The following is a 24,192-nucleotide window of genomic DNA, read 5'->3' as shown; positions in this document are numbered from 1 at the left end:
TTTCATTTAGATTTGGTTGTTATTTTTTCTTGAACTGGTGACATTGTGGGACTAACTGGTATTGGTAAAACTGCTTCAGTCATTGCTTCAGTTACTGTTGTAATTTCTGAGGGTGGTGATTGCATTTGTCATAAAGGTACTTAGTATAGTGTCACTGATACATAAAACAAAGCAACTGAGGAACAACAGAATATAAAAATAAAAAGCACATTAAAAATGGGTAGATCAAGAGCAAATAAAACTGCTAATACAATGAATGAAGACAAGAGCCTAGAAGAAAGTACAAATCAGCCAGAAGTAACCATAAATAAGAAAAGCATGCAAGCAATAATAAATTTATTAATCACAGAAATGAAAACAACTTTGGAGGAAAGGAATAGCAGTATCAGGGAAACAACAGATGAGACCCTCAAGGAAAATGTTAACTACCTTGAGGCAATTAGAGAACTGAAAGCTGAAATAGCTGAACTGAAGAAAGACTCTGAGGGAAGGGAAAGCAGACTAGCAGAATCAGAAAACAGAATTAGTCAGACAGAGGATGAGCTAGAGAAAACTAAGAATGAGGTGAAAGAGTTCAAAAAGAGATTGAGAGACACTGAAAACAACAACAGAGACATATGGGATGATCTCAAAAGAAGTAACATTCATATAATTGGCCTGCCAGAGGAAGAAAGAGAGGAAAGGGAAACAAGCATACTAGAAGAAATTATAGAAGAAAACTTCTCACACCTGAACAACAGAAAGGATATTAAGATCCAAGAGGCTCAGAGAGTCCCAAACAGAATCAACCCAGACCTGAAGACACCAAGACACATCATAGTCACAATGAAAAGAAGTAAGGATAAAGAAAGGATCCTAAAGGCTGCAAGAGAAAAACAAAAAATCACATACAGGGGAAAACCTATAAGACTATCAGCAGACTTCTCTACCCAAACACTAAAGGCCAGAAGAGAATGACAAGATATCTATCGAGACCTGAATGAAAAAGGGTTTCAACCAAGGATAATATATCCCACTAGACTTTCATTCAAACTAGATGTAGTCATCAAAACCTTCTCAGACAAACAACAGTTAAAGGAAGCAACTATCATCAAACCGGCCCTGAAAGAGGTTCTAAAAGACCTCCTATAAACAGGAACATCACTATATTTGCAACATATCAAATAAAAACTTGTTGCACAATGGCACTACAACACATTAAATCCATAATATCAGCAAATGTCAATGGCTTAAACTCACCCATCAAAAGGCACAGAGTGGGAGGATGGATCAGAAAACATAACCCAACCATATGCTGCTTGAAAGAATCCCACTTGACCCAACAAGATAAACATAGACTTAAAGTGAAAGGATGAAAAACTATCCTACAGGCTAATGGACCACAAAAAAAGGCAGGAACAGCCATTCTCATCTTTGACACAATAGATTTTAAATTAAATAAAGTAATAAAGGATAGGCAAGGTCATTACATAATAATTAAAGGATCAATCAGCCAAGAAGATATAACAATTATTAACATCTATGCAACCAATGAGGGACCATCTAAATACATCAAACACCTTCTCAAAGAACTTCAAAAATACATCAATAGTAATACAATCATAGGGGGAGACTTTAACACCCCAATCTCACACTTAGACCAACAAAACACAGAATCAACAAAGAAACAAGAGAATTAAATGAAGAGATAGACAGACTAGACTTCTTGGACATTTTCAGAGTTCTTCACCCCCAAAAAATTGGAATATAAATTCTTTTCAAATCCACACAACACATACTCAAGGATAGACCACATGTTAGGCCACAAAGACAGCATCAATAAATTCAAGAGCATTGAAATCATCCCTAGTATCTTCTCAGACCACAGTGGAGTAAAACTAACATTTAACAACAAACAGAAAATTATTAAAAGTCACAGAATCTGGAAAATAAACAACATACTGCTTAAGAACCACTGGGTCAGAGAGACACTCAAGCAAGAAATACAAATGTTCCTGGAAACAAATGAAAATGAAGACACAACCTATCAAAATATTTGGGACACAGCTAAAGCAGTACTGAGAGGGAAACTCATAGCCATACAATCACATATTGAACAACAAGAAAAAACCAAATAAACAACCTTACTGCACACCTTAAGGACTTAGAGGAACAAAGGAACCCTAAAGCAACCAGAAGGACAGAAATCACTAAAGTTAGAGCAGAAATAAACAACATCGAAAATAAGAGAACCGTACAGAAGATCAATGAAGGCAAATGTTGGTTCTTTGAAAAATTAAAGAAGAATGAGAAACCCCTAGCCAGACTCACTAAACAAAAAAGTGAGAAGACTCAAATTCATAGAGTTGTAAACGATAGAGGAGATATCACAACTGACACCACAGAAATCCAGAAAATCATGCGAGACTTCTATGAAGAGCTATATGCCACCAAGCTAGAAAATCTGGAAGAAATGGAAGAATTCCTGGAAGCATATGCCCTTCCAAAACTGAACCAAGAAGAACTACAAAATCTAAATGCACCAATCACACACAAAGAAATCAAAACTGTTATTAAGAATCTCCCCAACAATAAAAGTCCTGGACCAGATGGCTTCACAAACGAATTCTACAAAACCTTCAGGAAACAGTTAAAACCCATACTCCTAAAGCTTTTCCATAAGATCAAAGAAACAGGGACACTCCCTTCCACGTTCTATGAAGCCAACATCACTCTGATACCCAAAGCAGATAGAGACACAACAAAAAAGGAAAACTACAGACCAATATCTCTGATGAACATAGATGCCAAAATATTAAACAAGATCTTGGCCAACCGGATACAGCAACACATCAAAAAGATTGCTCATCACGACCAAGTGGGATTCATCACAGGAATGCAAGGCTGGTTCAAAATCCACAAGTCAATCAACGTCATTCACCACATCAATAAAAGCAAAGCCAAAAACCACATGATTATCTCAATAGATGCAGAGAAAGCCTTTGACAAAATCCAACACTCATTCATGCTCAAAACCCTACAAAAAAAGGTAATAGATGGGAAGTTCCTCAAGATAGTGGAATCCATATATAGCACACCAACACCCAACATCATACTCAATGGACAGAAGTTGAAAGCATTTCCCCTCAGATCAGGGACTAGACAGGGCTGCCCACTATCACCATTACTCTTCAACATAGTATTGGAAGTTCTTGCCATAACAATCAGGCAAGAGAAAGAAATCAAAGGAATACAGATTGGAAGGGAAGAAGTCAACCTCTCACTATTTGCAGATGACATAATAGTATACATAAAAAATACATAAAGAATCCAGTAGAGAACTACTGGAAGTTATTAAGCAATATAGCAAGGTGTCAGGCTACAAAATCAATGTACAAAAATCAGTGGCATTTCTCTATGCAAACACTAAAACTGAAGAAGACATCCAGAAATCACTCCCATTCACTGTTGCAACAAAATCAATCAAATACCTAGGAGTAAAGCTGACCAAAGAATTGAAAGACTTGAGACTGTAAACTATGAGTCACTCTTCAAGGAAATAGAAACTGATACCAAGAAATGGAAAGACATCCCATGCTCATGGACCGGAAGAATAAATATCATCAAAATGAATATTCTTCCCAGAGCAATATACAAATTTAATGTGATAACAATCAGAGTTCCACCAAGCTTCTTTAAGAAAATAGAACAAAAACTACATTCATTTATCTGGAACCAGAAAACACCTATAATTGCCAAAACCATCTTGAGGAAAAGAAACAGAAATGGAGGCATCACACTCCCAGATCTCAAACTATATTATAAGGCCATCATCATCAAAAAAGCCTGGTACTGGAACAAAAACAGGTACACAGACAAGTTGAACAGAATTGAAAGCCCAGATCTAAACCCCCACACCTATGGACATCTAATCTTTGATAAGGGGGCCCAAAGGAAGAAGGAGGCTCTCTTCAATAAATGCTGCTGGGAAAACTGGGTTATAACATGCAGAAGAATGAAATTGAACCACCTTATCTCACCAGAAACAAAAATCAACTCCAAATGGATCAAAGACCTGTATGTCAGACCAGAAACTATCAAATACTTAGAGGAAAACATTGGTGAAACACTTTCCCACCTAAACCTCAAGGACATCTTTGATGAAACAAACCCAATTGCAAGGAAGACTATAGCAGAAACAAACCAATGGGACTACATCAAATTGAAAAGCTTCTGCACAGCCAAAGAAACTATCACACAAACAAAGAGACCCCTCACAGAATGGGAGAAGATCTTCACATGCCAAACATCAGACAAGAGACTAATCACCAAAATATACAGAGAACTCAGCAAACATAGCACCAAAAAAGCAAATGACCCCATCCAAAAATGGGCAGAGGATATGAATAAGACATTCACTTCAGAGGAGATCCAAAAGGCTAACAAACATATGAAAAACTGTTCCAGGTCGCTGATTGTCAGAGAGATGCAAATAAAGACAACATTGCATACCACCTCACTCCTGTGAGAATGGCATACATCAAAAAGGACAGCAGCAACAAATGTTGGAGAGGCTGTGGGGACAGAGAAACACTTCTGCACTGCTGGTGGGAATGTAAATTGCTCCAGCCTCTCTGGATAGCAGTCTGGAGAACTCTTACAAGGCTAAACATGGACCTTCCATATGACCCAGTAATTCCTCTCCTGGGGATATACCCCAAGGATTCCATAATGCCCAACCAAAAATATGTGTGTACATCTATGTTCATAGCAGCACAATTCATAATAGCTAAAACCTGGAAGGAACCCAGGTGCCCAACAACAGATGAGTGGCTGAGAAAGCTGTGGTACATATACACAATGGAATACTATGCTGCTATTAAGAACAATGAGCCCACCTTATCTGACCCATCTTGGAGAAGAGCTAGAAGGAATTATGTTAAGTCAGCTAAGTCAGAAAGATAAAGATGAGTATGGGATGTCCCCACTCATCAACAGAAGTTGAGAAAGAATAACAGAAAGGGAAACTAAAAGCAGGATCTGATTAAATCGAGAGCAGGGCACCAATGTAAAAACACTGTGGTGAAGGAGAGGGTGGCCATTGGGCTTACTGGCAAGGTGGAGGGTTGGGGAGCAGGGGTGGGTGGTGGGGATGGGACACAGTCTTTTGGTGGTGGGAGTGGTGTTTATGTACAATCCTATTAAGGTGTAAACATTATATAAACCACTATTTAATTAATATGAGAGGCGAAAAACTGATGATATGTCTAGAACTTCTTAAAACACAGACTGAGCCTTTTTAATACATAAGCTGTCTTTGATATATTCTCTCCCAAAAGCCTAGACCAGGGAGAATAGAAGCAACTAACAGCTATATACAAGATGCTGGGTACTATACCCCAAACCCTATCAAAGGGACTTTCCAAAGTTAACCCTATCACCAAATAATGTGATGATAACAATAACTATCCATTGTCTTCTTGAGCCTTAAGACAACAGGAACCTCACATTTCCACTATAGAGCCTATATTTTCCCCAGTCCTGGGACCTTAGGGTGGGGCCCACTTTTCTGCATGCTGCTCTCAATTCAAATCAAATAATATTGTATCCGCGGATCTCAACCTAATCAACACAACGAGTGCCACCCCAGCATGCTGCACTTCAGACTGTGACCAGAGACTTCAGGTGTGGAATGACAACCCTTCAGCTTCATCACTCGGGTGAGACCTTTCCTTTCATAGTATTCTCTAATTCCATCCCAGGTGGTCCACTTCCGAATAAAGTCCCCAAACCTAGATATAGTCCAGGTCCCCTGAGATAGAGCATAGGTTCACCCATGCCCATAAACTAGGGGAAAAATATATACCTGAAAGCAGAAGTACACAAGAGCATGCAGGGAATACCCCCAAAACTTCATCTGCACTATTCTAGTCTTTAGATCCATGATTGTTCAACAATTTGTTTGGCTTTGTATGTTAACTCTTTTTTCAGCCACCAGGTTCCGGAAACTGACCAGACTTCCCTGGACAGATGACCCCATCAATGTGTACTGGAGCGCCACTTCCTCAGAGCCCCACCCTACTAGGGAAAGAGAGAGACAGACTGGGAGTATGGATCTAGCAGTCAACGCCTATGTTCAGCGGGGTAGCAATTACAGAAGCCAGACCTTCCACCCTCTGCAACCGACAACGACCCTGGATCCATACTCCCAGAGTGATAGAGAATGGGAAGGCTATCAGTGGAGGGGGTGGGATGTGGAGATCGGGTTATGGGAATTGTGCAGAATTGTACCCCTCTCATTCTATGGTTTTGTTAATGTCTCCTTTCTTAAATAAATAAATAAATAAATAAATAGTGAACTTAGAACCAGATGCTTTTCTTTTCTCTCCTGCCAAGGCCCTCTCCCTCAATCCTGCTCTAAAGTTTCTGTTTATAGTGACTGGAGAAACAGGACAGGATGAACTTTCAGTGAGGGGAGCTGATTTGACCAGGATAGCAAGCAATAAGCATCTAACATAAATGCCCAAAGTCCTACTTCTAGGGATTTACTTGTGAATGCAGGGAATTTAAGGTTTTTGTCTGTTTTTTGTCTGTTTTTGTCTGAATTTTAGGTCCTGTTGAATCTTGGAGCATGAGAAAGGCTACACTTGACCTCCTGTGACACTCTTTATATGGTACCATGTTTTATTTTGGGAGTCAGTGATTTTAAGAACTGATACATTCAGGAATGAAGAAATACTCATCATGGACAGTTGCTCACTGGCTTCATTTTAATCAGAGACTGTCATGTTCTTCTCAAAGTTCAAGTACTTTTCACATTCTGGAGCACATTTAAATATTACCCAAACACCAATTTAAAAAAAGTAGTTGATGTTTCTTTTTTGTTTTACTAGGAAATACGGTTTCTTTTACTTATCTTTTGTTTTCAAGCCCAAGGGGGGAGGTGCCAATATTTAATATAACATTTTTCCCTGTTCCTTTAATATGATTTTTTAAATGATTACTTATATATATTTAAATATTTATTTTATTTATTCCCTTTCGTTGCCCTTGTTTTATTGTTGTAGTTATTGTTGTCATCATTGTTGGATAGGACAGAGATAAATGGAGAGAGGAGGGGAAGAAAGAGAGGGGGAGAGAAATGTAGACACTTGCAGACCTGCTTCACTGCTTGTGAAGCTACTCCCCTGTAGCTGGGAAGCCAGGGCTCGAACCGGGATCCTCACACCAGTCATTGCACTTTGAGCCACCTGCGCTTAACCAGCTGAGCTACAGCCCAACTCCCAAAAGATTACTTATATATTTTATGAGTAAAGAGAAGGAGAAGGAGAAGGAGGAGGAGGAAGAAGATGAAGAAGGAGGAGGAGGAGGAGGAGAATGAAGAGGAGGAGGAGGAAGAGGAGGAGGAGGAGGAGGAGGGGGAGGAGGAGGAGGAGGAGGAGGAGGAGGAGGAGGAGGAGGAGAAGAAGAAGAAGAAGAAGAAGAAGAAGAAGAAGAAGAAGAAGAAGAAGAAGAAGAAGAAGAAGAAGAAGAAGAAGAAGGAAACAAAGAAGCAGAAGAAGAGAAGAATGAGAAGAAGAAGGAGGAGGAGTAATAGAAGGAGAAGAAGACAAAGAGAAGAAAAGAAGATGACAAAGAAGTAGAAGAAGAAAAAGAAGAAGACAAAGAAGAAGTAGAAGAAGAAGAGAAGAAGGGGGGGGAAGAAGAGGAAGAGAAGGCAGAGGAGGAGGAGAAGGAGAATGGATAGAAGAGACCAAAGCACTGATCTCCTTTTGCTTGGAAATTCTGAGTTCTACCTGCTGAGTCACCCACTGGCCATTAAACCTGACAATTTTGAGTCTCCAAGTCCCTCTTACCTTTAAGCAGTAATGTTCTATAATATATGTGTGGAGAAAAAAACATACAAACATCCTGTCTACAAGTTCCTTGTAGTATATTTAGTGTGAAGGGCAGAAGGCACAAAGAAGAAACAAGCAAGCTTTCTCCTCTTCACATATCTGAGAAAAATATGAGAATGATAGATATTTGTTCTTCTTTTTAATTTAATGTATGGTAAAATTCACTAAAATCAGCAAGTACTAGGTTTTACTTTGTTGAAAAATATTTAATTAGTAATTAATATTTTAGTGGTTATATATAGGATTATTCAAACCTCTTTTTTACTAGTTATTTACACAATTACAAAATAACAAGGGCACAATTCCACACTGGTTCCACTACCAGAGTTTTTTGTCCCCATTTCTTCCATTGGAGACCTCAGTGATTCTCCCAGGGTCACAGATATGGGTTAACTATTATTGCTATAACTATATATCTATCTGTCTCTATGTATTTTTTTCTATGGTCCTATCTTCTCTTCCATTTTAAGTCATAGCTATATATATATATAAGTGCTTCAGAATGTCTTTCCCTTTTTTCCTCTTCTCTCTCTGGGTCCTAATGGAATTGAATTTCAGAGCTCTCTAGTCATCTTCCCCTCTGGCAGTATGGACCAAAATACTTTTTGGGGTTTAGAAGGTAGGAGTTCTGGCTTCTGTGATTTCTTCTCTGCTGGACATGGGTACTGACAGGGTGATCTATACTCCCAGTCTATTTCTGTCTTTCCTACTGGGGTAGGGCTCTGGAGAGGTAAGATTCTGTGGAACATTGGTGAAGTCATCCACCTGTGGAGTTCAGAATGGAATCATAGTAACATCAGCAACTTGATGTCTGAAAGATAGTTATGAGGCAAGACAAAATGTTTAATAAATAGGAACCAGAAAATAGGAATAGAGCAGTATAACCCCAGGAGAGGAATTACTGGATCATATGGAAGGTCCATGTCTAGTCTTCTGAGAGTTTTCCAGACTGCTCTATAGGTTATGGGACTTTGTTAGAAAGTGAACTACCTGAGATGAAATTAGAGTGTACTATAAAAGGAAAGGTCTCGGGAGTTGGGCTGTAGCGCAGCGGGTTAAGCGCAGGTGGCGCAAAGCACAAGGACCGGAGTAAGGATCCCGGTTCAAACCCCGACTCCCCACCTGCAGGGGAGTCGCTTCACAGGCGGTGAAGCAGGTCTGCAGGTGTCTATCTTTCTCTCCCTCTCTCTGTCTTCCCCCTCCTCTCTCCATTTCGCTCTGTCCTATCCAACAACAACAATAATAACTACAACAAACAACAAGGGCAACAAAAGGGAATAAATAAATAAATAATAAATTTAAAAAAAAAAAAGGAAAGGTCTCACCCGAGTAATGAAGCTGAAGGGTTGTCATTCCACACGTGAAGTCTCTGGACACAGTCTGAGGTGAAGCATGTTGAGGTGGCAATCGTTGCATTGGTTAGGTTGTGATCAGTGGATGCAATATTATTTGGTTTGGATTGGGAGACGCATACGGGAAAGTGGGCCCTATGCAAGGGTTCCAGGACTGGGGGTAGTAGGGGCTCTATAGTGGAGATGTGAGGTTCCTGCTGTCTTAGGGTTCAAAAAGACAATCAATAGTTACTGTTATCATCACATTATTTGGTAACTGGGTTAACTTTGAAAAGTCCTTTTGTTATGGTTTGCTGTATAGTATCCAGTATCTTGTATATAGCTGTGCTATTGGATGCTTCTAATCTACTTGGTCTAGGCTTTTGAGAGAGTCCACATATCAAATACACAGCCTATATATTAAAAAGATTCAGTTTGTCTTTTGAGAAACTTTGAGACATACAATTGATTTTCCCCCTCTCATATTAATTAACTACTGATTTATATGTCTACATTTTGCTAGGAGTGTACATAAACACCATTCCCACCACCAAAGGACTGTGACCCATCCCTCCCGCCCACTCCCACCCCCCCACTAGCCCAGGAAGCTGCATGTCTACCCCTCACCACTGGGTTTTTACTTTGGTGCCCTAGTTACAATTTGATCAGGTCCTGCTTTTAGTTTCCCTTTCAGATCTTCTTAGTCAGCTTCTGTTGATGAGTGGGATCATCCCATACTCATCTTTATCTTTCTGACTTAGTTCACTTAACATAATTCCTTCTAGCTCTGTCCAAGATGGGTCAGAGAAGGTGGGTTCATTGTTTTTGATAGCTGCGTAGTATTCCGTTGTGTATATATACCACAGCTTTCTCAGCCACTCATCTGTTGTTGGGCACCTGGGTTGCTTCCAGGTTTTAGCTATTATGAATTGTGCTGCTATGAACATAGGAGTACACACCTCTTTTTGGTTGGGTGTTATGGAGTCCTTGGGGTATATCCCCAGGAGAGGAATTACTGGATCATATGGAAGGTCCATGTCTAGCTTTCTGAGAGTTTTCCAGACTGCTCTCCACAGAGGCTGTACCAATTTACATTCCCACCAGCAATGTAAAAGGGTTCCTCTGTCCCCACATCCTCTCCAGCATTTGTTGCTGCTGTCCTTTTTGATGTATGCCATTCTTACAGGAGTGAGGTGGTATCTTAGTGTTGTCTTAATTTGCATTTCTCTGACAATCAGTGACCCAGAGCAGTTTTTCATATGTTTGTTAGCCTTTTGTATCTCCTCTGAGGTGAATGTTTTGTTCATGTCCTCTGCCCATTTTTGGGTGGGGTCATTTGCTTTTTTGTTGCTAAGTTTGCTGAGCTCTTTATATATTTTGGTGATTAGTTTCTTGTCTGATGTCTGGCATGTGAAGATCTTCTCCCATTCTGTGAGGGGTCTCTCTGTTTGTTTAATAGTTTATTTGGATGTACAGAAGGTTTTCAATTTGATGTAGTCCCATTGGTTTGTTTCTGCTTTAGTCTTCCTTGCAATTGGGTTTGATTCATCAAAGATGTCCTTGAGGTGTAGGTGGGAAAGTGTTTTACCAATGTTTTCCTCTAAGTATTTGATTGTTTCTGGTCTGACATCCAGGTCTTTGATCCATTTGGAGTTGATTTTTGTTTCTGGTGAGATAAAGTGATTCAATTTCATTCTTCTGCATGTTTCAACCCAGTTTTCCCAGCACCATTTATTGAAGAGAGCCTCCTTTTTCTATTTAATCCTTTGGGCCCCCTTATCAAAGATTAGATGCCCATAGGTGTTGGGATTTACTTCTGGGCTTTCAATTCTGTTCCACTGGTCTGTGTGCCTATTTATGTTCCAGTACCATGCTGTTTTGATGATGATGGCTTTATAATATAGTTTAAGGTCTGGGAGTGTGATGCCTCCATTTCTGTTTCTTTTCCTCAAGATGGTTTTGGCAATTCTAGGTGTTTTCATGTTCCAGATAAATGATTGTAGTGTTTGTTCTATTCTCTTAAAGAAGCTTGGTGGAACTTTGATGGGAATTGCATTAAATTTGTATATGGCTCTGGGGAGAATATTCATTTTGATGATATTTATTCTTCCAATCCATGAGCATGGAATATATTTCCATTTCTTGGTATCAGTTTCTATATCCTTGAGTAGCGACTCATAGTTTTCAGCATACAAGTCTTTCATTTCTTTGGACAACTTTATTCCTAGGTATTTTATTGATTTTGCTGAAACAGTAAATGGGAGTGATTTCTGGATGTCTTCTTCTTCAGATTTAGTGTTTGCATAAAGAAATGCCACTGACTTTTGTACATTGATTTTGTAGCCTGATACCTTGCTATATTGCCTAATAAGTTCCAGTAATTTTCTACTGGATTCTTTAGGTCTTTCTATGTATACTATCATATCATCTGCAAATAGTGAGAGCTTGACTTCTTTCCTTCCAATCTGTATTCCTTTGATTTCTTTCTCTTGCCTGATTGCTATGGCAAGAACTTCCAATACTATGTTGAAGAGTAACGGTGACAGTGGACAGCCCTATCTAGTCTCCGATCTGAGCGGGAATGCTTTCAGCTTCTGTCCATTGAGTATGATGTTGGCTGTAGGTTTGCTATATATGGACTCCACTATCTTGAGGAATTTCCCATCTATTCCCATTTTTGTAGAGTTTTGAGCATGAATGAGTGTTGGATTTTGTCAAAGGCTTTCTCTGCATCTATTGAGATAATCATGTGGTTTTTGGCTTTGCTTTTATTGATGTGGTGAATGACTTTGATTGACTTACGGTTGTTGAACCAGCCTTACATTCCTGGGATGAATCCCACTTTGTCATGATGAACAATCTTTTTGATGTGTTGCTGTATCCGGTTGGCCAAGATCTTGTTAAATATTTTGGCATCTATGTTCATCAGAGATATTGTTCTGTAGTTTTCCTTTTTTGTTCTGTCCCTATCAGCTTTTGGTATCAGGGTGATGTTGGCTTCATAAAAGGTGGAAGGGAGTATTCCTGTTTCTTCAATCTTATGGAATAGCTTAAGAAGTATGGGTATTAACTGTTTCCTCAAAGTTTTGTAGAATTCATTTGTGAAGCCATCTGGTCCAGGACTTTTGTTGTTGGGGAGATTCTTAATAACGGTTTCAATTTCTTTTTCTGTGATTGATGCATTTAGATTTTGTAGTTCTTCTTGGTTCAGTTTTGGAAGTGCATAGGTTTCTAGGAATTGTTCCATTTCTTCCAGATTCTCTAGCTTGGTGGCATATAGTTCTTTATAGAAGTTTTGCAGGATTCTCTGGATTTCTGTGGTGTCAGTTGTGATATCTCCTGCATCGTTTACAATTCTATTAATTTGAGTCTTCTCTCTTTTTTTTTTTTTTTTGGTGAGTCTGGTTAGGGGTTTGTCAATTTTGTTTAATCTTTCCAAGAACCAACATTTGGCTTCATTAATCTTTTGTATGGTTCTTTTATTTTCGATGTTGTTTACTTCTGCTCGAACTTTAGTGATTTCTGTCCTTCTGGTTGCTTTAGGGTTCCTTTGTTCCTCTTCCTCTATGTCCTTGAGGTGTGCAATAAGGTTGTTTATTTGAGCTTCTTCTTGGTGTTTAATATGTGATTGTATGGCTATAAGTTTCCCTCTCAGTACTGCTTTAGCTGTGTCCCAAATATTTTGATAGGTTGTGTCTTCATTTTCATTAGTTTCCAGGAACATTTGAATTTCCTGCTTGAGTGAGTCTCTGACCCAGTGGTTCTTAAGGAGCATGTTGTTTAGTTTCCAAATTCTGTGTCTTTTAATAATTTTACATTTGTGGTTAAATGTTAGTTTTACTCCACTGTGGTCTGAGAAGATACTTGGGATAATTTCAATGCTCTTGAATTTATTGATGCTGTCTTTGTGGCCTAACATGTGGTCTATCCTTGAGTATGTGTTATGTGGATTTGAAAAGAAGGTGTATTCCAGTTTTTGGGGGTGGAGGAGTCCGAAAATGTCCAAGAGGTCTAGTCTGTCGATCTCTTCATTCAATTCTCTTGTGTCTTTATTGGTTCTCTGCTTTGTTGATCTGTCTAAGTGTGAGAGTGGGGTATTGAAGTCTCCTACTATTATTGTATTACTATTGATGTATTTTTGAAATTCTTTCAGTAGATATTTAATGTATTTAGATGGCCCCTCGTTGGGTGTGTAGATGTTAATAATTGTTAAGTCTTCTTGGCTGATTGATCCTCTAATCATTATGTACTGTCCTTGCCTATCTTTTATTACTTTATTTAATTTAAAATCTATCATATCTGAGATGAGAATGGCTGTTCCTGCCCTTTTTTGTGGTCCGTTAGCCTGTATGATAGTTTTCCATCCTTTCACTTTAAGTCTGTGTTTATCTTGTTGTGAATTTCTCAATTTTAAAAAAAATACTCTATAGGGCACCAAAGTAAAAACCCTGTGGTGAGGGGGAGGGTGGACATTCGGCTTCCTGGGCTGGCGGGGGGGTGGGGATGGGTGGGTGGAATGGGACACAATCTTTTGGTGATGGGAATGGTGTTTATGTATACACCTATTAAATTGTAGTCATATAAATCACAATTTAATTAATATGAGAGGGGAAATTGATTGTATGTCTAACAAAGGGACTTTTCAAAGTTAACCCAATTACCAAATAATGTGATGATAACAGTAACTATCCATTGTTTTCTTGAACCCTAAAACAGCAGGAACCTCACATTTCCACTATAGAGCCTAAACTTCCCCCAGTCCTGGTACCCTAGGGTAGGGCCCACTTTCCCGTATGTTTCTCCCAATTCTTAATAAATAATATTGCATCTGCTGATTGTAACCTAATCAACGCAATGAGTGCCACCCCAGCATGCTTCACTTCAGAATGTGTCCAGAGACTTCAGGTGTGGAACGACAACACTTCAGCTTCATCACTCGGGTGAGAACTTTCCTTTCATAGTATTCTCTAACTCCATTCCAGGTGTTCCGAGCCCCAGTAAAGTCCCCAAACCTAGATATAGTTCAGGTCCCCTGAGATAGAGCATAGGTTCCCCCGTGCCCATAAACTAGGGGAAAAATATATACCTGAAAGCAGAAGTACACTAGAGTTTGCAGGGAATACCCCCCAACACTTCATCTGCACTATTCCAGTCTTTGGGTCCATGATTGTTCAACAATTTGTTTGGCTTTGTATGTTGACTCTCTTTTCAGCCACCAGGTTCCAGATGCCATCAGGATGCCGGCCAGGCTTCCCTGGACTGAAGACCCCACCAATGTGTCCTGGAGCTCTGCTTCCCCAGAGACACACCCTACTAGGGAAAGAGAGATGCAGACTAGGAGTATGGATTGACCAGTCAAAGCCCATGTTCAGCGGGGAAGCAATTACAGAAGCCAGACCTCCCACCTTCTGCAACCCACAACAACCCTGGGTCCATGCTCCCAGAGGGACAGAGAATGGGAAAGCTATTGGGGATGGGATGGGATATGGAGATTGGGTGGCGGGAATTGTGTGGAGTTGTACCCCCCCTCCTATGATTTTGTTAATGTTTCCTTTCTTAAATAAAAAAAAACAACTTTAACCTCCCCCCAGCTAGGTCTTCCTCCACCATCATGTACCAGAACCTGAAAGCTCCCTCCTACCCACCAGAGTCCACTGAGTTCTTTACTTTAGCATAATAGATCAAACCCAGTCCAAGTTCTGCTTTGCATTTTATTTTATTTATTTTGTTTTATTTGACAAGGCAGACAGATTGCATGTATTTTTAGAGTTTTCAGTAAAGGTCATTCAGAAAAATTACCCAACCAGGCTCCAGGTCCAAAGTTATCATGAATCAGGCTGATTATCTAGTCAGGCTCTGGAGTGGGTGGGGCTCATAGGTGCTGTCCCATGTTCTGCTTTATATTTCTGCTCTTGTTTATCAACTTCTGTCTATGAAAGATCATCCCATATTCATCCTTTTATTTCTGGCTTATCTCATGCAACATAATTCCTTCAAGCTCCATCCAAGATAAGGTGAAGAAAGTGGAATCACCATTTTTAATAGCTGAGTAGTATATTCCATTGTGTATATAGAGCACAACTCTCTCAGCCACTTATCTATTGTTGGACGCCTGAGTTACTTCCAAGTTTTGGTTATTACAAATTATGTTGCTATGAACATAGGTGTACACATATCTTTTTTGGATGGGTGTGTTTGGTTTCTTAGGATATATCCCCAGGAGAAGAATTGCAGGGTCATAAGGAAGGTCCATTTCTAGCCTTCAGAGAGTTCTTCAGACTGCTCTCCACACAGGCTGAACTAATTTATATTCCCACAGGCAGAGCAGGAGGGTTCCTTTGTCTCCACAACCTCTCCAGTATTTATTGTTGTTATTATTTCTGATGTATGACATTCTCACAGGAGAAATTGGTATCTCTTTGTTGTCTTTATTTACATTTGTCTGACAAATAATGACTAGAAGCGTTTTTCCATGTTTCTGTTGGCCTTTTTAGATCTCTTTGGTGAATATTCTGTTCATGTCCTATCCCCATTTTTGTATAAGATCTTTTTTTGTTTTGTTTTGTTTTTATATGCCACACATCAGACAAAAGGATAACAACCAGAATTTATAAAGAGCTTACCAAACTGAACAACAGGAAATATTGCCATCCTTTTTAATGGCTGAATAGTATAGTATGGATGTATATCCTAGAACTTCTGACTATTGTGCAGTTAAGAGTATAAATGATTAACATATTCATATTCTTTAGGTGTGGCAGAAATATTACTACTGTTTAACAAGTGTTGTAGTTTTTCTGGAGAGCCAAATGTACATGACAACTTTCTACATCTTAATTAAGCAGAAATCTTCTTGACCAAACACACATATACACCTCAACAAAAAATGCATTGAAAGGCCAGGTGGTGTTGTGTTGTAAATAAAATAGAAGAGACTTTGGCTTCTGCAGCAGTATGTAATGGATTTGGGTGAGGGGTGGCTGGAAGTGGATTTAAATAAAGCAAGGTTTTATTGGGGCAGTACAGAGGTATGGGACATATATTTTAAGTACTACAAAATAAGTAATTATCAGCAGGAGTTAAGATTACACTAGGTCCATAAAGTCCATGAGTAGTTATCATCAAAAGTTGAGTCCCATGAGATAAGTAATTATCAGCTGAGGTACAGATTACTCATGGTTGTAGAGTTTACCGGCTAGCTGCGTCACAACTGTTTGTTACCAGGAGTGGCAGCCATGGTGGGAAACTCAAGCACCCTCTACCAAGATGCATCTGAAGAGCAGGAGAAGAAGCAGGAGCCAAAGAGTCCTATTGGCTAGCTGTGCTTTTAAGCCTGTTTGGTCCACCTACAATCCCTGTGCTTTGGCAGAGATCACTGTATGCTGTTGCCAGTACGGCATTAGTGGAGCACTGTGTCTAACTTCCTTTAGTTGGCTGGTATATTGCATCACAACAGTATTACACCTGGTTGAGTGCACATGTTACAATACACGAGGACCCTGGTTTGAGCCCCTGGTCCCCACATGAAAGGGGAAGTTTTCAAGTGGTGAAGCAATGCTGTAGGTTTGTCTCCTTCTTCTTCTTCTTCTTCTTCTTCTTCTTCTTCTTCTTCTTCTTCTTCTTCTTCTTCTTCTTCTTCTTCTTCTTCTCCTTCTCCTTCTCCTTCTCCTTCTCCTTCTCCTTCTCCTTCTCCCTTTCTCCTCCTCCTCCTTCTTCTTCTTCTCCTCCTTCTCCTTTTCCTCCTCTCCCTCCTCCTTCCCCTCCCATTCCCCTCCTCCTTCCCCTCCCCTTCCCCTCCTCCTCCCCCTCCCCTTCCCCTCCTCCCCTCCCCCTCCTCCTCCTCCTCCCCTCCTCCTCCTTCCCCTTCCCCCTCTTCCTCCCCCTCCCCCTCCTCCCCCTCCTCCTCCATCTTCTTCTCCTCCTCCTCCACCACCTCCTCCTCCTCCTTCTTCTCCTTCTCCTCCTTCTTCTTCTCCTCCTCCTCCTCCTCCTCCTCCTCCTCCTCCTCCTTCTTCTTCTTCTTCTTCTTTTTCCCCCCAGAGCAGTAATCAGCTTTGGTTTATTATTGTGCTGGGGAATGAATCAGGGACTTTGGAGCTTCAGATATGAGAGTCTTTTTGTATAACTGTTATGCTATCTACCCCTGCCTGGTCTCTCTTTCTCTTTATCTCTCCCATTCCTCTAATTTCTGTCTCCATCCAACAAATAAATAAAGATAATAAGAAAAAAATTGAAAAATACATTTAAAATCCATTAAAACAGAAAATCCTTAAATATGTTAGAACATGCTTTATTTAGGAAGTAGTTGTAGGTGACACATTTTTGGCAATCATAAAATTGCACAGTAATAAACACATTTCAGAATATTCACTTACATGGTATCTTTTGATATAATTAAAAATATTTATTTAACTTATTTCTTTAAAAAAAAACTGTACGCTTTTCAGCCAAGTTGCAGATGCTACTACTGTGATGCCATCCTGACCTCCCTGGGCAGAGGACTTCACCAATGTGTTCCGTAGTCTCACCTTTCCAGAGCAATACCCAACTATGGAAAGATAGAAACATTCTGGCGGTATGGACTGACCTGAAAACACCCATGTTCAGTGTAGAAGCAATTATAGAACCCAGACCTTCTGCGTCCCATAAAGGTCTTTGGTCCATACACCCAGAGGGATAGAGAACAGGGAAGCTAAGGGCGGAGCATAATGGTTATGCAAACAGACTCTCATGCCTAAGGCTCCAGAGTCCCAGGTTCAATCCCCATACCACCATAAGCCAGAGCTGAACAGTGCTCTGGTTTTAAAAATAAATAAATAAACAAATAAATAAACAAATAAAATAATAATAATAAAAAGAGAATTGGGAAGCTTTCAATGGAAGGAATGGGATATGGAACTCTCATGGTGACACCTGTATGGAGTTGTATATCTGCTGTCTTACAGTCTTGTTAATCATTATTAAATCACTATTAAAATTTTTTAAAAAAATTTGGAAGAGGATCATGGGAAAGTAACTCTTTGTACAGTGAATGCCTTGAGTAATTTTTTGATTAAAATAATTATTAATAATCACATATATGTATATATATTGCTGTCAGGGTTAATGATTTTCTGGGGCTCCACAGTTGTACAATTTATCACTCTCAGTAGACAGAACTCTTCTTATTTTAATAATGAGGGGGAGAGATACATAAAAGGCAGAGAAGAGACACCACAGCACTACTCTACAGCTCCTGAAGCCTCCCCCATGTGGGTGGTCCTATGTGGTAACTGGAGGATGATCAAATGTCTATTCTACTGGGTGATCGAACCATCACTAGGCATTCAATAATAAAAAAGTAATAGCTCATTTTTTTCTGAAGAGATGCTTATACTCATCCTTTATTAAATATCTAACCTGAAGTATTGCAACATTCTTCAAATAGATTGTATTTGCATAATTACCTCTCTAGTCTGCTCTCTATACTGCTTTCACAATGGGTTTGCAAGAAAGAAATTGGAACAGCACCTACTATATTCTCTATCATCTCTATCTACCTACCATCATTATCAACATTATCATCTACATATTTATTTTTTAACTAGAATACTGCTCAACTCAAGCTTATGATGGTACAGGGAATTGAACCTTGTACTTTACACAGAAAAGTCTCTTGCATGACCATTATGCTATCTTCCCAGGCTTCAAGCTCTTATTTAAGAAAAGAAAAATCAGCTGCTTCAGTTGAATTCAGGATGTTCTAAACTCATCAGCATGCATAAAATCCTTTGGTTACCCAAGGTCATTTCCAAATATTTCTAGATATGTACAGTAGGTTCTAGTATTTTTGCCTTTTTTTTATTCCTGGGACATGGAGCATCTTTCAAGCTTCTGCACATTTGCATATGCACCGCTCTTTTATCTGTTTTATCTTCCTTTTTTATGTAAAATAATGAAAATGAGAATTTTAATTTTTTTAGGAAATAATTGTTGGTATGCTTCTAGTTCTGCTTCTGGGATCCCGTCTGTTACATTGCTTGATGTTGTGGTCTGTTTACATGATCATTCTGTTACAATGGTTTGGTCTCACTCCCCCTGCCTCCGGGAGATTTTGGTTTAGTCCTTGCCTTTTGCAGCTTCTCTCTTCTCCCCACCCCCTATCCTACATACTTCCTTGGTTGCTTCCAGAAGGATGCAGGACAGAATGGGGTTGAGATTAGATTAGATTAGTTTTTTGAACTGTTCACTCGTGAATAAAGAAATACTGTTATTCCGCTCAGCCATGTGTCCCTGGTCATCTGTCTCTCGCTGTGAAGCCCAGCCTACTGGAGCACTGAACTTTGACTGACATATGGCGCCACAACTTGGGACCTAACCTGTCCATCCCCCAGATAAGTGAAGATGTTTGGCTACCTATCCACTATGGGCTGCTTTTCTACTTATGAAGAGGTTTCCAAAGGCCTCTGCCCTTTCTTCATGAGACAGTTTCTCTGTTTCTGGAACACTTTGTTCTTCACACTCTGGTTTCCGCCCGCTGCCACGTGACATGGGGAGCTGGGTGTAGAATCTCTCCTCGCTGCTCGGCCACCAGGAGCAGGGAGGCGGGCATGGTGGGCAGAGCTGCAGCCCATCCTGGCCCCCACCCTGGGGCACCTCGGCCCACGTCTTCTGCAAGGCCGGCCCACCTGCCCTCCTGCTATGAAGTCTGGGAAGATCCCAGACCACCCAGAGACCGTGGGCTCACTGCCGGGACTGGGTCCCCTGGCTGAGATCCCCAGCTCGGCTCTGAAGGCAGAGGAGCTAGAATATGTAGACATCCATGCAGTGATCACACCCTGCAATTCCTGGAGGTGAAGTTGGGCAAGAGGCCACCGCCGGAAAACGCACCCCTGAACAATTAAGACAGTACAGATCTAAATTCATGTTTAAAATGACATGTCTTCGTAACAAAAGTTTTTCTCCTTGTGTATTGAAGACCATGTTTTTGTGTGTGTTTGAAGTTTGGTAAACATTAACTTTAAGGTTAAAAATGTTACTTTAAGGCTACATTCTTACCAGGAAAAGTTAAATGAAAAAGCTTTTCAACATAATTCTCATAAAGGTAAAATTAACTTACATTTAAAGTATGAGGTAAAAATTAGTTAAAAATCAATATATTTTAACTAACTTGGTCTAAAAAACCTGTGCACACCTACGGTGTGTCTCCATCTTATACAGGTATAACAAAATGTTAAATAAGACATTATTGATAAGTAAAGCTCTCAAATATCTTCTTAATTAAGAACGATAGATTGCACAGTGGTTATGCTAATGATTATCATGCCTGAGGCTCTAACAGTGGTTCTTTGCCTTACCACATTTTATTGTGCTTAAATTGGTTAAAGAGCCTTAAAATAAAATGAGAAAGACCTTCCAAATTTATAGATACTTAAACCAATTATAATCATTGAGTTATCAATTATAGTAAACTTCTAACTTGTTGCAAGTTTTATTTTTCTTTCACAAGTAAGTGAATTGCAGCTGTCAAGTTCTCTACAAAAGAGTGGAATTCCAGTGGCTGACCTTCCTCATGCAACGTTTCACCCCCCTGGCAATTCTTCCATGGACATCTGCTTTGAACTAGCACTTCTATCGGACTTACTGGTACACAACTCTACCGTAGCTTCCCATTATGCTGCTGGTTTTCTCAAAGACTGACTGCAGCCAGCTGCCTTGGGACTCTATAGGCCATACCTCCCTCCTTGCTAGGTAATACCCACAGAGGCAGGAAACACCCATCGAGGCAAGAAATGCCTTAGAGGCAAGAGAAGCTCACAGAGGCAAGGAACACCCCCCTCAGACCTTCACTTGGCATCACACTGGTTCTTGTTGCTCGCTTAATTGTTCCTCCATGTTTGTGCCAGTTTATTTTTTGAAAATGCCTGCACAATATAGGTTTCTGTTCACCCCACACTCCTGATACTATGGTCAATTAGTTAAAAAGAAAAGGAGGAATTATTGGTTTGCTCCTAGTTCTGCTTCTGGGATCCCTTCTGTTACATTGCTTGATGTTGTGGTCTAGTTACATGGTCATTCTGTTACAATGGTTTGGTCTCACTCCCCCTGCCTCCGGGAGATTTTGGTTTAGTCCTTGCCTTTTCGAGCTTCCCTCTTCTCCTTGCCCCTTTCCTACATACTTCCTTGGTTCCTGACGCTGCCACTGGAGGAGAGAGAGGCAGGACAGAATTGTGTGGTGATTAGATTAGATTAGATTAGTTTTTTGAACCGTTCATTCGTGAATAAAGAAATACTGTTACTCCGCTTAGTCATGTGTCCCTGGTCGTCTTTTTCCCATCGCGAAGCTAGCCCGGCATACTGGTGCCCTGAACTTTGACAAATCATCTCCATTTTTCCAAACAGAATTGATGCAGCAAATACTCGTCTTATCCTACTTAATATTTTATAACACTGCCCTGTAATGATTTGTAGGTAAGTTAAATATGTTTCCCTAAACAGGCAGTGAGAAGATTGAGTGGTCTTACCCACCTCGGATCACAGCACTTAGTGAAGAATCTTGGACTAAACAGAAATCAATAAATATTGCCAAATAGGCAGATGAAGCAGTTAAACAATGGCATTAAAGAGGCAGTATGTCATAACAAGAACTTTAAATACTTTTGTTTCCTTTAAAATAAAATCACACGAAATCAATTAAGATCAGGTCATCAAAGATTAGATATCCCATATTCAAGTCCTGGGGTTTTCTTTTTTCTTTTTCTTTTTTTCCCCACTCTTTATTATTATTCTTTTTTAAAATATTTATTTATAAAATGGCAATACAGACAAGACCATAGGATAAGAGGGGTATAATTCACAATACCAGAACTCCATATTCTGTCACCTCATCTGATAAATTTCCTATTCTTTAACCTTCTAGGAGTATGAACCCAGGGTCATTATAGGGTGCAGAAGGTGAAAGGTCTGGCTTCTGTAATTGCCTCCCTGTTGAAGTGGGCATTTACAGGTCAATCCATACTCCCAGCCTGTCTTTCTGTTTCCCTAGTGGGGCAGAGCTGTGCCCCAGTATGGTTCCGTAGCCCCCATGTCCACTTGGTCGATTCCAAATTATATTCCTCCATGAGGATAATTTCTGGAACCATCCATTCCACCCCGGTTTCATGGCTGCCAGTTCTTAGCAACATCACCCCATCAGATATTCGTCAGGATGCGGCATCATCTAAGTTCATTTCCCACGTCTACGCTTGACAGGACCTGCCAATATATGCGGATATCTTCACCCACCCTGTTCAACGCTTGACGTCTCGTCATCCAATCTGGTCTCCTACGCCTACACAGAACTTCTCTGTTCCAGACTCTTGGAAACAGAGTTGGCAGCCAGCTGAGGTAAAGAACAAACACCTCATCACAGACCCCTGCAAGCGTCAACCCGGCTTTGACCTAGCACGTTATGATTGGGCCCTCCTCAATCGCTATCGAACAGGCCATGGCCGGTGCGCCACTATGTTCCATCGCTGGGGAGCCAGAGATGACCCGAACTGCCCCTGCGGCTACAGACAGACTATGACCCACATAGTCAATGACTGCCACCTCTCCAGATTCAAAGGAGGTCTCGAAACTTTACATCAGGCTCAACCTGACGCTGTTGACTAGCTACAGAAGAAGGAAAAACGCTAGAAGAAGAAGAAGGGCTCCAGGACACCTCTGGGGTCATCTACCCAGGAATGTCCAGTTGGTATCATGGTAGCATTTGAAATCTGGTGGCTGAAAAAAGAGTTAACATATAAAGCCAAACAATTTTTTGACTAACCTAAAGGTTAGAATATTGCAGATGAGGATTTGGGGTCTCCATTTTGGAAATATCTAGTAGGTTTATTTCCAGTATATTCCAAAGGGCCCATGACTTTATTAGTTTTTGCCTGAGCCTGATATTTGATATACAGCTGGACCCAAGTTATTGTCTGGGGGGATGATGTCATGGCTGGAAAAAGGGCTAGAAAACTGGATCAGGGAAGACAGTAGCTCCCAAATATGAGAAAAGTATATAAATATTGTTGACTGTAAACCCCATCTATTTGATCTGGGATCCATATTCAGAGTAGGAGCCTATGTAACCCCTGCATCCCTGTAAGTCCGAACTGTCATTCTGTGCTCATGAGTAGAGTGTGAGATCTTTCCTTTCTCATAGGACTCCTTAATTCCATTTTGGCTGGTTCTCTTCCTAACAAAGCCTCAAACCTAGATATAAACCAGGTCCCATGTGATAGGGCAGATGTATGCATGTTTCCATAAGTTAGGGCAAAAAATATATATCTCAAAGCAAAAGTGCCCAATAGTTTGCAGTGAGTGAATGGAGCAAACAAGTAGAAAGACTTAAAAAGACACCGTCAAGTACCTAATGAAATAGTTTCTACTTAGACATAGATATCCTCCTCACGTACTTCCTATTACACTTCCCTCAGTCAGTTAACCTTATCAAAGTAAGGACTACAAAAGCTGAATAAAGGCAAGAGACTGGCATACTTTACTGATTTCTTTTTAGTCACTATCAGGCCATCACATCATCTGGGGCCTTAGCTAAGGAGTCCTGGGATTCCCACACAGACATGATGGGCCTAGACTTCAAATAGATCCCTCTCTCCATTATCACTGGTCATCTCCATCAGAAAAAACATAATGGACCCCTTTGGGGGCCCCCATAGGACCTTTCCCTCAGTGTGGATCAACAATGGTAGAGAATGTTCCATCCTCCGGAGAGGGGTTGGATAACAGACTCTGTCTACCACCTGAGGAAGATGGGTCCTGAAATTAGTGCAGCTTGGAATGTTCCTACTCATGTCCTGGGATTTTCTGACATGAGAAAGATCACATTTCTTATATTAGGCTGCAACTGCTTTTTATTAGATTTTCCCTGTTTTCGGTAATATGTTTGATGGTTAACAGGTGGAATTCAATGATGAATAGTGACAATGTAGTTAAGTGATGACTAAGCATTAGTTCAAACA

The 24,192-nt window shown here is 40.2% G+C and overlaps 1 long non-coding RNA gene across 1 annotated transcript in view; it reads left to right on the top strand.

The window, feature by feature from the left end:
* The first annotated feature begins 8,895 nt into the window (after positions 1-8,895).
* The window catches only part of LOC132538904 (uncharacterized), a 243,266-nt gene continuing 227,969 nt past the window's right edge, over positions 8,896-24,192 (top strand). The window contains exon 1 of the long non-coding RNA XR_009550209.1: positions 8,896-9,195. This is a non-coding gene — a long non-coding RNA (uncharacterized LOC132538904). The remainder of the gene's footprint in view (positions 9,196-24,192) is intronic.

Source organism: Erinaceus europaeus, chromosome 6 (genome assembly GCF_950295315.1).
Source record: "Erinaceus europaeus chromosome 6, mEriEur2.1, whole genome shotgun sequence".
NCBI classification, from domain to species: domain Eukaryota; kingdom Metazoa; phylum Chordata; class Mammalia; order Eulipotyphla; family Erinaceidae; genus Erinaceus; species Erinaceus europaeus.
Note: the sequence above shows the minus strand (reverse complement) of the source record. Positions and strands in the feature narration are given on the sequence as shown.